The 14,647-nt window shown below is 35.8% G+C and overlaps 1 protein-coding gene across 14 annotated transcripts in view; it reads left to right on the top strand.

The window, feature by feature from the left end:
- apbb2b (amyloid beta (A4) precursor protein-binding, family B, member 2b) overlaps positions 1-14,647 on the top strand; it is a 336,334-nt gene that overhangs the window by 222,936 nt on the left and 98,751 nt on the right. The gene's annotated exons all lie outside the window — the stretch shown is intronic.

The following is a 14,647-nucleotide window of genomic DNA, read 5'->3' as shown; positions in this document are numbered from 1 at the left end:
TTAATCTTGAAAATACTATTTTTCAAACTTGTACTGCATATAATCATATTAAAAATTATTATACAATGTGGATTGTATAGAATAGGATAAGTCAAGTTCTAGTTAGTATTTCCCTGGTGTGACTGATAGGAAGGTAGTTTCAGAATTACATTTACTTTAAGTTTGTATGTTTTGATTGGCAACTCTGAATTGCCCAGATGTGAGAGAGTGTGCCCAACAATGAAACTGCCACCCTTCTGGTTGATTGCTTCCTTGTACCATATGTTGCTGGGATAGACTTTGTCTCCTATTAGTGGTAATGAATTAAAAGGGTACAGAAAAGGGGTGAATCTGACCTCCCCTTACATACTTCATTAAGCTTTAGCACCTGACACATCAGTCTATTTCAGACCAACACTCTTTAAATGTTGTCCTATCATAGGTGATTTAGTCAGGGTTTGTATATATTCACAAAAGTAGTCCTAAAACTTGGGTTCAAGTTTAAAAAACAAAAATGTAACAAGAACAGAAGTGTGTAAGATTTTTTTATTAATGCAGAAATACATTTGTACTTTATCTGTTAAGTTAGAGTTGCATTGCTTGACTGCAGTGCCGAGCATTCTCATTGTAACTGGTATAATGTGCTCCTCATACTTGTCCCTGTGTGACATATTTGTAGTGTGTGGCATACACACAGTATGGTAAATTAGGAGTAGGAAAGAAAACAACAAAAATATTTTCTTTCATTTTGGGTCTTGCTTGTCAGAATCCTTCTCTAGAGCGGAGGTTATTCCGATTTTCCCTTTCTCTGTCTTTGTTAGCTACACATCTTATTCCCTCAAATTGTTTCACGCCTGACATCCACATCTCTAAATAGCATGGGGGAGCTTGTTTTTTTGTGCAGTATATCAAAATTTGTAGCTCTAGCCACATATCTTAAAAGACAGCAAATGCACAGTGTCTTCAGCTTTCTTAGACAAAAGAAGTCAGACATTGCATGCATAGTTTTTCATGAGCCATGAAGGCAAAGCAAGCATCATACTATAATTGCAGACAATCAAATTAAATTCGATTGCAATAAATAATCCAGTTTTATTTGGCACTTCAATCTTCAGCCATCTGACAGATTTTCTATGAAATCATCCTCTGCACCATCTACTGGCCCATTTCATGAAGCAAACAGTATCTGCTGCATCCTGCACAGTCACCTTGCTGACAATTTATTATATACAATGATTCTTTGGAGCCTTCTCTGTAAAGTAAAGTCATACAAATGCCAAGGGTGAATGTATGTACAGTATGTATGTTGTGAATGTGTATGTATATATATATATATATATATATATATGTATGAGTATCTGTGTGCATGTATATGTTAGTTATGTTATGTATCAAGACAGAATAAAAAATTTGAGGAGTTACATGTTTTAAGCATTCCCTGAACACTTGAGATATTTGACTCTGTATTCATGTCAAGATATGTGTTTGTGAATACATTTTTTTTTTGCATTTTAAAATGCTAGATCACTATAGATTTGCAGAAAAATTGCTTCAAGTAGATTTTTCTGTAAAGAAAAAATGATTTTGCATTTTTAGAGAAATTTACGGCAAATTTGAGGATGGAGAATGTACATTTTTTCAACAAGATATGATTGATTTTCATTCTACATAGTAGTAAAGTTTTGGCCTGCCATGTTTTACTGATACAGTCATAGCTTTTGTAGAGGGAAAGTCATCTGTTGGACAAATGAATTTGTTTTAGAATAGATTGGCAATCAGCATCTTGCACCTTTAATGTAAATAAAACTTGAAAATTCCTGAAAATTCTAACATCTTCAAGGCATCTTTTCTCAACATGACCTCAGTAAAGACTCACTCAGTTAATATTTCATGTGCTGCCAGTGCTTATCTGCCTCATCAGCTTCATGTTTGATTAAAATGATTAAACCCTCTTTTATGGAGAATGAGTGGTTTAAAAAATAATGAGAGACTTGTAATGGAAGAGCATGCAGGAAATCCATTTGCATTCTCTATTAAAGTCTGGTAACACTTTAGTTTTGCAGATAGTTGGAATCACTCATGTTTTATGTAGTCTATATGTATAAATCCTTTGTCATGAATAAAACTTGCCTCACAATGTTTTGTTGTTACTTTGTTCATTTCATAAATATAATGTCATTTTAGCGGAGCATTACCATCACTACTGATGATTTCTTTCAAAAACAATTTTTATTTTCTTTATAGGAGAACTTGATTTTAACTATTGCAACTGTACTTCTGTGCCTGGTAGCTTTTAATAATAATAATAAGTTGCATTTATAGAGCACCTTTCAAAAATCCAAGATCGCTTTACATACAGAGTAAAAATAAATAAATAAAATTACACAGATCTTCAAAGAGTATTTTCCAAGGCAGCTGTTTATAACTTTTCAGAGTAGGATTCTCCAAATATAACCTTAGCAGTGGTCTGAGCTACATGTTTCACAATTTCAGAACCTGATTTCTGCCTTAAACTGTACTAGTTCTTTTGATCTTACAGACTCAAAATAACGTCAGAATTCAAAATTTAACAAATGACAAAGTCTGTCATGGAACAAAAACTATATTAAGGAAAATTGTATTATTGTTATATTGTAAAACATTACTTTTAAGAACGTCTGCTTCAGGATGGCCTTCTTCAGAAATAACACATTGTCCATCTACTTGAGAAGCATTCTTATAAATTTTCTCCTGTGAGGTCTTTCTGTATATCAATTATGGCTTCTTCAGTTCTATCCATAGTATGTAGGATTTGGTGACCATCGTATCTTTGCACAACTGATGCATTTATCATGGTAGATGCAAAATCTGGATAAACATAGATAAAATACAAGGCAACCAAAAGCCTAACAAAAACTCTGCTAAACATTTTGGCTTATCTGGACAGTGGCTTGCCCTTTTAGATACCATAAACTCTCCTGTTGACTTTTGACTCAATCTACCCCATTGTTAAGGTGGCTTTTGATATTCTTTTATCATTGAGTTCAGATCAAATCCCTGAATAGTTTAAGGAGTCCAGGTGCAGCCCTTTTTTCACATCAGGGACATTAATGCACCCCTATGGATCGTAAACAGACAGGCCTCTCAGGCAGAATCTGTGTTCCCTACTCTTTTAAAGATCGAGTATGATTCCATTGTATCCATCTCGGACCCATGTGCTCTTTTGTGACAAGTCCTGGCTTCCTATCAAACTACCATTTTGTATATATGTGATTTTGTGTTCAGTTGAGTTTGGTCCATCATTTTAAAAGGATAAACCCTTCACTATCACATAGGGAACTAGAAGAGCTTCCAGTCTTCTTCCTATTCTTATGTGGTCACTCTTCAGGAATTTGCACAGGGCCAGATAACCTATAAGATTGCAGTACCTACAGCGTCCTGAATTATGGTGTATGTGTCAGCCCAGGCTACAAGTCTCTCCTGACCTTCTGCAACTCCCTATTGCTCTACTGTGTCACATTGAAGATGTGCAGGGTCTACTGACCTCTAGCAGTGCAGGTCTTCCTACCTACCTTTGCCAGTTTGGTGCTAATTATCCCAGGAAATCTGTCTTAAGACTTTGACCTGCTACATAAACCAGAAAAAATTTAAAATTACTTTACATTCCTTTTGTGTAACAAAAAATGTTAAAGCAGACTACTTAAACAACAGAAGTGTTTTCATACCGTTGTTTTCAGCAGTAAGGTGGCTGTTTTCTCAGTGTTGTATGATCAATGCTCTGTTGCTTGGTCAGCATTGTCTTCTCGGAAGACTTTGTTCATATTGGCATAAACAATGAAGTTATTTGCATAAAGTAATTGATTTCTGATGGTTGTTGTCTTATGAAGATAAATTGATAATTCATGCATAGCAGTGTTCTTAATCTATCAGGTTTACTATGATCCAAAATGGAATATTTTATTTGATTAGACGAGTCTATGGGTATAGAATTAAAATTGGAGGTACTTTTTAAAGCTAACACTAGCTGAAATACTGTACATTAAGAATCTTTCTACATAGCTTTCAAAAGTTCACTTGTAAGGGATGCACTTTATATTTCAGTGGCAAAATTAGGCATGTTGTCACTTTATCCATGACATTTTGTTGATTTATGTGCACACAATGATGAACTGATGTCTTTTTAGGATGTAGTTGCATTTTGTGTCATAATTTTGCAAACATATTAGACCCAAGGTAAATCTAGTTTCGTTGGTAGAAATGTGCCATTTATCCTGTTTTCTCAAATATGTTCTGTTAAATACAGTTCTAGAGGTTTACAATGAAAATTCCACACTGTAAATATGTAATAGGTGAGCTAGCTCTGATTCATTGAATTTTTGCCATTGTAATAGTGCTAAGCACACAGACAGTCTTATCCTTAAGTGCAGTAACATAAATCATTTACCTTTTCCTTTATTTGTAGTCCACGTTATATATATAGAATGTATTGTGGATTGTTGTTAGAACTGTAATATTTGCTTTTTTGTAATTTTTTGAGATTCCTCTAGTAATCAAAAGAAATTAAGTTTTTTGGGGTTTTGTTTTGCTATTTTTTTCCTTTTATAAATCATTGCCACACACATGCAGTTTCTTTAACTTCCTCTAGGTGCCATTACTCCACTACATATATATTTCTTCTTGCAGTTTTATTGTGTTTTCCATGTTTATTATATTACAGCTTTGTATTACATTGAGCAAAGTGACTTGGAAATGGTGGTTAAATTTGTGGAGGAAATACTTCAACGTTATTTTCATTGAAAGTCATTTAGTAATTTTATTTTACTAAACTCCTTATTCTTGGTCTTTGTAGTGACCAAGGTGCTTTTTAGTAGGAATGTAGTGGTATGATTTAATACAACTGGATCTGAAATAGTTTGAGATTCAGGACAACAAGTGGGACAAAAACATTTTGTTTAAACGTCCTTGACAAGTAATATTGTGAGATGGTGAAGTGTTCTTAGGATTTTTTATAATTACCTGCTATTTTTAAAGTTACATTTTTAGTAATTGTGAAAATGACTTGGAAAACATGCCATATTAGATAGTAGTCTTGCATTTTGTAGTTTTGTGGCAATCCTGTGTTTGAAAACATTAATTTAATCATGCATAATTTTGTATTAGTCATATCCTTCAAAAATAAATGACTAGGAAAATATTTACTGTTAGTTCATTAAATTCTTATATTTATCCTCAGTTATTCTTATTTTTTTAGTAGTAATAAATCATACAAGTTATTGCATTTCGAGTGCCTAAATCCAGTTAATCAAAATAATAAGAATTTAAAGTCATGTTTAGCTAAATCTGCCTTAACCCAATTTAGTCAAGTTATTATAAATGCTGTTTCTTTGCATTTGCATGACACCACTCAAACTCATGTTGAGAAACAAACAGTGCTTTTGTCAGAATAAAGCGAGAATTTGGATTGTAATTGAGACCTGGTGTAGTTATAACCTTGCCTTATACATACAGTATACTATTCTAAGAGCATTATTTTCACATATTTTTAGTATATTATTTTATTCTTTTTTATATTTTAATAAACTGTTAAATACACTTTCATTTATCAGGATTTTTTAATAATGTGTGTTTTAAATAGCAAAATGTCTTTTATATATTTATTTTTTGTTTTGTTTTCTACAAGCAATCCTTTGCAATGTATTCTACCCTTTTGTTATAACCGTGTTTATTATATTGGCTGCATAACTGCATTTTTATGTTTTTATATTGGTCCAATTTATCGCAAGCTTGGAAATTACTGTAATAAAATGATAGATGAGTAATAAATCAAAAGAGCAATAATTTTTTATGTCAATTCTGGCAGTGTATTGACTTTTATTCTTTTGCTAGCTACCACCTTTATCATATTTATTGGTAGTTTGTTTCTCCCAAAGTGATTAAGCATGCAGTTTTTTTTTTTTTTTCCTGAAGGTTTACTAAACAGGGTTCAGCTTAGGTAAAACAGTTGCTTAATAGGGAGTTTTTTTACACTGACTACGTGTGTCCTGTGCCTGCCTTGAGCTAAAGTTATAGAAGCAGTTCATAACTCATTCACTGCTTAATTAGTATCACATTCCCATTATTAAATAAGAAAACTGGAAGAGGCTTTGATCGGTGGCCTACTCATAGACTGAATCAAGCACTCAGCTATTTACTGTTTAGCAGACTTCAAATGCAAGGAAAGAACGGCATCAGGTACAGTTCCTAGAATACTTCGAATTAATACAATTGTAATATCACAAATCCAGTTTTCTGATTTTGAATCCTGCAGCAATCCTTTGTGAAGTTTGCATTTACTTTCTGATTTTCCTCTCATATTTCAATGATGTGAAGTGTAATTGGTGATTCTGAAAAGAGGATGATTTTTTCTGAAGCAACTCACAAATTCCTAGTATATATTATAGTTGTTTCCATACCTAATTTTTGTCAGTGTTTCAGTTTTCACTTGGTGTTGAGAATCTTTTTAATATATTAAGGTCTGTTGCCATAGATGATGTTAAGACAGTCTAAAGTTAAATGAGAATATATATGACACTCTAATTCAAATCTTTATTTACCTATAGTGGCAAACTTCCTGTTAAGCACTACTTTAGGCATGATGGAAGAGTATTTCACCTGCAACCATTGTTACTCTTCTATGACAAACGTTGCCATTTGTATGGGTTATACTATACTGTAAAATATAAAAAACTTCCTTTTTTGCTAGATCAGCCAGGTCAACTGTAAGTGCTGTTATTGTGAAATTGAAATGTCTAGGGACAACAACAGCTCAGTCACAAAGTGGTAGACCATGTAAACTCACAGAGTGGGGCCACTGAATACTGAACCATGCAGTGCATAAAAATCACCTATCCTCTGTTGTATCAGTCAAACCTGCCTCTGGAAGCAGCATTAGCACTGAACTGTGCATCAGAAGGTGCATCAGGAGTTTCATGAAATGTGATTTCATGGCAAAGCTGCTGCACACATGCCTAAGATCACTGTGCACAGTGACAAATCCTGTCCGGAGTAGTGTAAAGCACCCTGCCATTGGACTTTGGAGCTATGGATACATGTACTCTGGAGTAATGAATCACACTATCTGGCAGTCTGATAGACAAATCTGGGTTTGGCAGATGCTAAGAGAACGATACCTTCCAGACTGCGTAGTGCCTACTGTAGAGTTTGGTAAAGGAGTAATAATGGTCCAGGACTGTTTTTTCAAGCTCTGGATTAGGGCCAAGGGTACTGTTTAGGGAATCCATTCCCGGGCTCCCAATTACCAGGATTACCCGGGTAACTGGGAACCCGGGATTCCTGGACATTTCCCATTCCTGCATTCCCAGGTATGAAACTGCAGAAATGAACGGGAACAGCCAAGCTCGCATATATGGCATGTAAAAGTGTAAAAATCAATCAAGAAATAACAGAGTTATAGTTGAAAATAATTAAGTGGCACGGTTTTTTGGCCCACGGTGTAGTGTGTTGCTCATTAATTCAGTCAACAACAGACCAGCAGCAGTCAGTCTCCCGGCTCCCACTAAGACTGAGCACAGTGGACTGGGAGGTGTCTGCACTCTGCAGCTCATGAATGCCGGAACGGGCAATTACTGGGTCCAATACAGAAGGCACTGATTGATCTGGGGCAACAGTTACACTTAACTGACGCAGACTTCACAGTTATCAGTGAAATGGTGTCCAGTTTGGAACCGTTGAAGCTTGTAGGCGTGAAATAAATCTGATCATCGCAGAAGCGGCTGTGAAATTCTGCAATGTCCAACTACAGAAGCAGAGCTCTTATCTTGTAAAGACTCCGGCAGATGTTCTTGAGTCTAGAATAAATGACAGACGAGGATTACATGCTGCTGTTCCTCCAGTATCTGCATACAGCTTCTGTACGAAAGACAGCTACAGACATGTTCTCGGTACCATCTAATGACGTCATCCGAAAATTCGTTCGTTGTCTAGTAACATGACTTGAACAGACTGACAGCAGTAGTTCAGCTGCAACATCCACAACACCAGAAGAAGGTGGCGCCATTGCTGCAGCTTGCACTTCATCAGACAGCAACTTGAAATTGCAATGCGTCAGCCTGTTGCATCCGCATTATCTGTGCCAAGAAACTTGTCTTCGCAGAATGATGACAAGAAACTGGATGCATCAGTAAAAGCCAAAATGGTGGTGTTTCCGAACAACGGCAAATGCGGGCGTTGTTTCAAACAAATGTATTCAGTATCTGATGATTATGCCGCCTACTTCTGTGGAGGCAGAGCGTGCTTTCTCAGCGGCTGGCGTACTCTGCACGAAGGTGCACTCTCGCCTGGACGACCGCACACTTGACACGTTGTGCTTTCTACGCTTTTATTACCGCAACTAACTAGACACGTACTTATATGACAGCTTGAACTGCTTGTAGTTAAGGTTAGTCTTTTATTCGTGTCAACATATTTTAGTAGTTTTATTAAAAATAAGTGTTGCTTGTTCTAAAACCGTTCACATGTGAGATGCCCGTGCACTGTGTCATTCCCAGGAGCCTGGGATTCCCAGGAATGACATGTGGGATTCCCGAATTCCCAGGAATGGATAAACCCGCCCGGGAATGGATACCCTAGTACTGTTAATGCTACCTCATACAAGGACATTTTAGACTATGGTGCACTTCCAACTTTTTTGCAACAGTTTAGAGAAGGCTCTTTCCTGCTCCAGTGTGGCTATGGTCCACTACACAAAGCCAACGTCCATAAAAATTTGGTTTGATAAGTTTGGTATGGAGCAACTCAAGTAGCCTGCACAGAGCCCTGACCTCATCCCTATTGAAAAACTTTAGGATAAATTGGAATGCTGATTAAGAGCCCAGTTTTCTCTTCTAACAACAGTACCTGACCTCACAAATTCTTTTTTTGTTGAATAAGTACAAATACCCACAAACACACTCCAAAATTTTAAGAATAGATTTTGCAGAACAGTGGAGGTTGTTATACCATAAAGTGTGGTGTGGTGATGTCGCTCCATAATAATGTCCATGACTTTGGAACAGACATCCAACAAGCTCATTATAGGTGTTATGGTCCAGTGTCCAGAAACATTTGGCCATATAGTAATGGATTTAAAGGAATGACAAGTCGATCCAAAAAAAACCGCTTAATTTTCCCATACTTATCAGTTTTCCTATCACTCTTAATAAAAAGTATTCATTTATATTAATTATAAATATTTCTTTAAAATATGGGCTATACACAATTCATTTTATAATCTAAAAAACTGCAAATAAGGTAAACTTATATTAAAGGAATGCTCCACCCAAAAATATATATTTTTTTTATTTAAAAATTTTTAAACTCATGATTTCATGCAGAATGGAGAGAAAAAGGTCAATACTGACCAAAGATTCACAATGGCAAAAAGGGCCAAAATGTCCATGGAAAAAAGGAAAAAAACACACTATTATCCTGTTAAAACATCAAAATCAGCACACATTGTAAACAGGAATCTGGTACAAACTAAAGTCTCATGACTTCCCAGCTGCCAGTCCATTTTGGAGTCCTGATATTGCAAAGAAATTGCCACTGGCAATTGTATTCTTCTTTAGCACTTTATGAATCATTCTGAGTGAATCCACCATTTTTCAGGAAGATAAACGCAAACACTTAATAGCATTCACAGGGCTGTCATTTAAACAGATTTGACACCCATACATACTGAATATTGTGTCTCAAGAAATGGAAAAGGGAACAGTCAAAATGCTTTTGGCCACTGTCAAAATGGTTCCTTTATTCTTCAACAAGAGACAGTGATATCCCACTAATGGCATTTATATTTTGTTTTTCAGTAAGCATCTCAAGTTGTTTTTGTTACATTTTTTAGCTTCCATAAATATAGACAGCAGAAGTGAGCAGAAAGCAAAAATTGCAAGTAATTCATAGTGGTCAACATTATGACTATTAGAATTTTCTCTCACTTTACTGGGATATTATTATTATTATTATTATTATTATTATTATTATTAATTATTATTATTAAGAAAAATACTTTTGGTGACTGTTATCAAAGGAGAAATATGTGTCAGGCATTCACTCTCCAAAAGATCCTTTTTAAGAACATATTTAGCCAAAGCAACATCTTCTTTTGATGACTGATTTGGAGTACTTTGTTAAAAGAATAGGCCTCTATCAAGCACTTTTATTAAACAAAAGAGAATAATTCTATGTAGATATTTAACAACACAGTTTGGAACAGGAGAGTAAAACACTGGGCCACAGGGCTTAGATTTCTAGACCATCCATTAAAAACTCCAAATAAATGCATCTTAATTACAAGGGTATTGTCATTATACTAAACAGGACAGTTATATTTATTTTGTTTAGCTGCTGCTGATTTACTTAAAAAAACAAAACTCAATTATTTTTGTTTTGTTGACCCTGTGTAAATTATTATTGGATAACATGGGTGTGCATTTATACATGCCCTACAATGAGCTGGCACACTTATCAAGGATTGGTTCCTGCCTTGTGTCTGATGCTGCCAGTATATGCTTGAGCCCCATGGCCATGAGTAGAATTAAACAGGCTCAAAAATAGACAGATATTTAATCTGATTGTTGTACATCAAATGAAAAAAAGCATTTTGTTTTCTGTGAAAAAAATAATGCATTTTTACTGTACAATATTTAAAAATGATAAAACCTGAGTTTGTATTAAAAGTCATTTCGGAAGATACATAACACCTATTTCATCTGAACCAAGTTTATATAATGTTCATGGAAAATTATTAGTGTGAACAAGTGCCTTAAACATGAGCTATATTTAATTTCCTTGAAATGGGATAAAGAAAAAATAGATTAAGAGTACTCATGTTGTTCCTTGTATTCTTTTTAGGTTTAAAAACAATATTATGTGCTGTAACACTGTCCGGGGAAATTACGCATGGGCCATTCAGTATATATATGTAATCTGTGAAGTAGGTTGAAATACACTGTGTAAGAATTTAAAAGCACAAAAAGTGAAAATTGATTAGTTATTAATAATTAATATAAAATGGGTGACTACAAGATGAGAAAAGTAAAATGCATGAATAATTAATGTTGAAATGTACCAAAATTAAATATCTCATCCCTTCTCATTTTCTGTGCAGCTGTGTCCTTGTGAGGGTCATTATGGCAAGCCATTGAGCAGGGAAGACCACACTTCTCTTTGCTTGGCAACTTTCTCCACCTTGTCACAGGCTTTTTCCAAACACTCATAGGTCAGTTGAGGGTTCTGGCTCTACCATTGGTCTTCTCCTAGTGCTCTTTGTCTGGGACATTACCCAAAGGGACACTTATGGACCATCCTTAACAAATGCCAAATCACTTGTTTCTTTTGACCTGGGTCAGTAGCAGCAGTTGTGCAGTGGATAAGCAACTAGACCCTAAAGAACAAGTTCCATTGTAGCAAAGTGTACTAAATCTCTTTACTTGTGTCTTAGCATGGTGTTCACCACAGAAAGCTCCCATATAAAATAAAGATTTGTTTGTTTAAATTGTTAACCCAAATCCTAAAGATGTTCCTCATTTTAGTCTCTTGTACATAAAATCTCATTTTTCAGTTTCTACCTATAGATTGTAACTGTAAATTGGTGTAAATATGGAAGTACATTTGATCCATACAGATCTTTGGCTCCTTTTACACCCGCGGTGCCTCTCCTGCCATACACATACAATTGGGCATTCTCATGATCCTCCCCTACCCTGACAGATAAACATGATGCAGATGCACAACCCTTACCTAAGAGAAAAGCATGCATTTTTCAGGGAGACGTGAAGTGCTTAGAGTAGCTTTTTCCTAGTTGTGCCATGATAGCCTGTCTGTAATAATCAGATACTAGAAGAGAAATGAGACACACCCATGGCAGATTTCTATGCTATCCTTATTTGAGATTAACATCAGGAATTCAGCCTGAACTCTTTTCTGCAAATCAAAGGACAACCTTATACAGCAACAGCTCTGAAAAACCCATATTTGTGTAGAGTTATCTTTAGTCATAAGCCCTTTTTGTGTTTTCAAAGATCAAGATCCCTGTTCATATGAAAGACTCTTCTCCTTTAGCATCATTTTGGACTTAAGCACATGCTTCTGAGTGACCATGTACCAATCTTTCACTGTAGAAGGGCAAGATCACAATTGAAAGTGCTTTCCAAATGAGTAATTATTCTGGGAAAGATCTGCAACCTCATGACAAAGTAAAGAGCTGAAACAGAGTGCATAAATCAAAGTCAAAATATGAATAAAAATATTGTGTAATGTTGAAAACTGAAATATTTAATTAGATACTGCAGTAGTTCAAAATTAAATTTTACTTTCTAAGGTCGCTTTTACTGGTTTAGCATTTGATTCATAGTACATGATACTGCCTTGTGTAGCCTGGATAATCAGTAAAAAAATTCCATTTTCCCCAGGTTGTCAGGCAGCACCCTTTTGACATATCAAAATGCATGAAACAGTCCCTACTATTTTATAACCATGCATTGCTGTTTATCATTTACATGTATTCATTTTAGCATTTGTATATTTATAAGCATATATCATTCCTTTTTGTCCTATTCATGGTACCTGTGTCTTGTTCATATTTCATTTTTGTCTGACTGTAATCGGTAATCCTGGATTCATAGAATAGTTACATGGATGGAGTGTGCCCATCACTGCTACCTTACAGCTCCAGAGTTCTGCTTTTGAATTATGCCTGTATGGGTTTTCCTCTTGTATTCCTTTACCTAGGGACGTGCTGGTTAGGCTCAATGCTTTACTCAGAGCTGTCCTTTCCCAAGTGCTTTTTGGTTCTGTCATTTGAAATTTCCTCTTCATGGAGCTTGGAAATCAAGCTTCTTAGCAGTTCAGGTTGAAGAAAAAATCTTCAATAGTACCAATGACTGGTTACTAGTAGACATACCATCCTTTGTAACATATTCCCTTAAGATCAGTTACTTTTACTTGTACATGTGCGTTTGTGTATTGCCAAAACTGTGGGTTCTGTGGTATTTAAAAGGCTTAACAACAAGTCTGCTCATGGATGGAAATCACACACTTCATTATTAAAACCTCTACACAAGGATTAGAAAAAAGGGAATAAATTCTCACTTCATGCTGACACAGCAAACACAGAAACAGTTCCATAGAATAGTAAGTGCACTCTATCAGGCAACCACCATTCAAATTGGAAGTGCAGTGAATCCTTGAGAGCAGGTCTCTGTTGCCATCACAGCCTCCTGCAAATAGGTGTCTGAAGGAGAGCTCAAAAGTAAAGCCAATCAGGGAACAGACTAGCCAAAGATTCGCTGCATTCCCTTTCACAGGCTTCAGTCATCGTGAGAGCCTGTAAGTGTCCAACACTGATTGTTTTTTCAGTTGTGTTTTCATTCTGCAAAATGTGTCTGTAAAACCTACCTTGCCAGGAGCATATTGTCTAGTTGTGACAAACTGCATCATGAGCTGTATGCTCCCTCTGTAAAAAAACAGGCTCAGAGTCAACCGTCATGGTCGCAATATAGCAATGTATTATCAAATTCAGAATTTTTTTTCCCTAAATTATCCTACCTTTTCTGCATTAGACATGCATCAAGTATTCAAACTCAGCAGGGAAGTGGAGGTTGGCATGTCATTTTGCTAGTTGTCACCTTGCCAGCAAGTAGCTTATTTTCCCTGTGGTCCTTCTTGTTTCTCATAACTCAAGCTTATATTTGTACATTGACAAATTTAAAATGGAAGTTGCATGAGATCTTGGAAGAACCAAGCTCTGATCGATCAATGATCAGTTGTGTTTTATTCTAAACTGACAACTACATCACTATAAACTACAATATATTCCAAGCTGCACAAAGCAGACAATATAATCAGGATCATGATTTGATTTCTCTAGTGCCTTTAACACTATCCAGCCACTTCTGTTGCGGAGTAAACTTAAAGTGATGGCGATAGATACCTCCACATTGTCCTAGATCATAAACTATATTACTGTAAACTATATTACTGCAAGGAGACCATTTATTAATGTGGTAAGCAGCCCTGTTTCTCTTCACTGCATACACAAATAATTTTAACCACTAAGCCAATGCATGCCATCAACAGATGTTCTCTGATTATTCCTCCATTGTAGGCTGCATTGATAATGAAAATCAGAAGTATAAAAATATATTATAGGACTTGTTCATGTGGTTTAGGGAGAACCACCAATGAATGAACATTACAAAAATAAAGAGGTTGGTGGTGCCCCGGAGATAAACCATGTGATCATTTGGTGGGGCAGTGGTGTAGGCTCATGAATACCCGGGGCTCCATCTGAACAGGAGACTGCTTTTGTTAGATATAACAAAAACTTTTTGTACAAGAAATGCCAGTGCAGGCTGCTCTTTCTGAAGACATGTAGGTCCTTAAATGTGTTTAACAAGCTTCTGGGGATATTAACTACTTCATTAAAACCAGTGCACGGTACTAAGCAGTAGACTGCTGGGAAAAATCAGGGTTGCCCAACTCCTCCATAAGCTGATCAGAAAAGCCACTTATGTAACATTACTGACCCTGTTAGAAGAAAAGAGAATGATGGGAAAATCAGAGTCTGCCTTGGCTAATGCTACTTGTCCTCCACTTGACACACTGTTCAAAAGCACCTTTAGTCTCAGGCTTATTTCTACACGGTGTGCTA

This window comes from Polypterus senegalus, chromosome 4 (genome assembly GCF_016835505.1).
Source record: "Polypterus senegalus isolate Bchr_013 chromosome 4, ASM1683550v1, whole genome shotgun sequence".
NCBI lineage: Eukaryota > Metazoa > Chordata > Cladistia > Polypteriformes > Polypteridae > Polypterus > Polypterus senegalus.
This window is presented reverse-complemented; position numbering and strand designations above follow the sequence as displayed.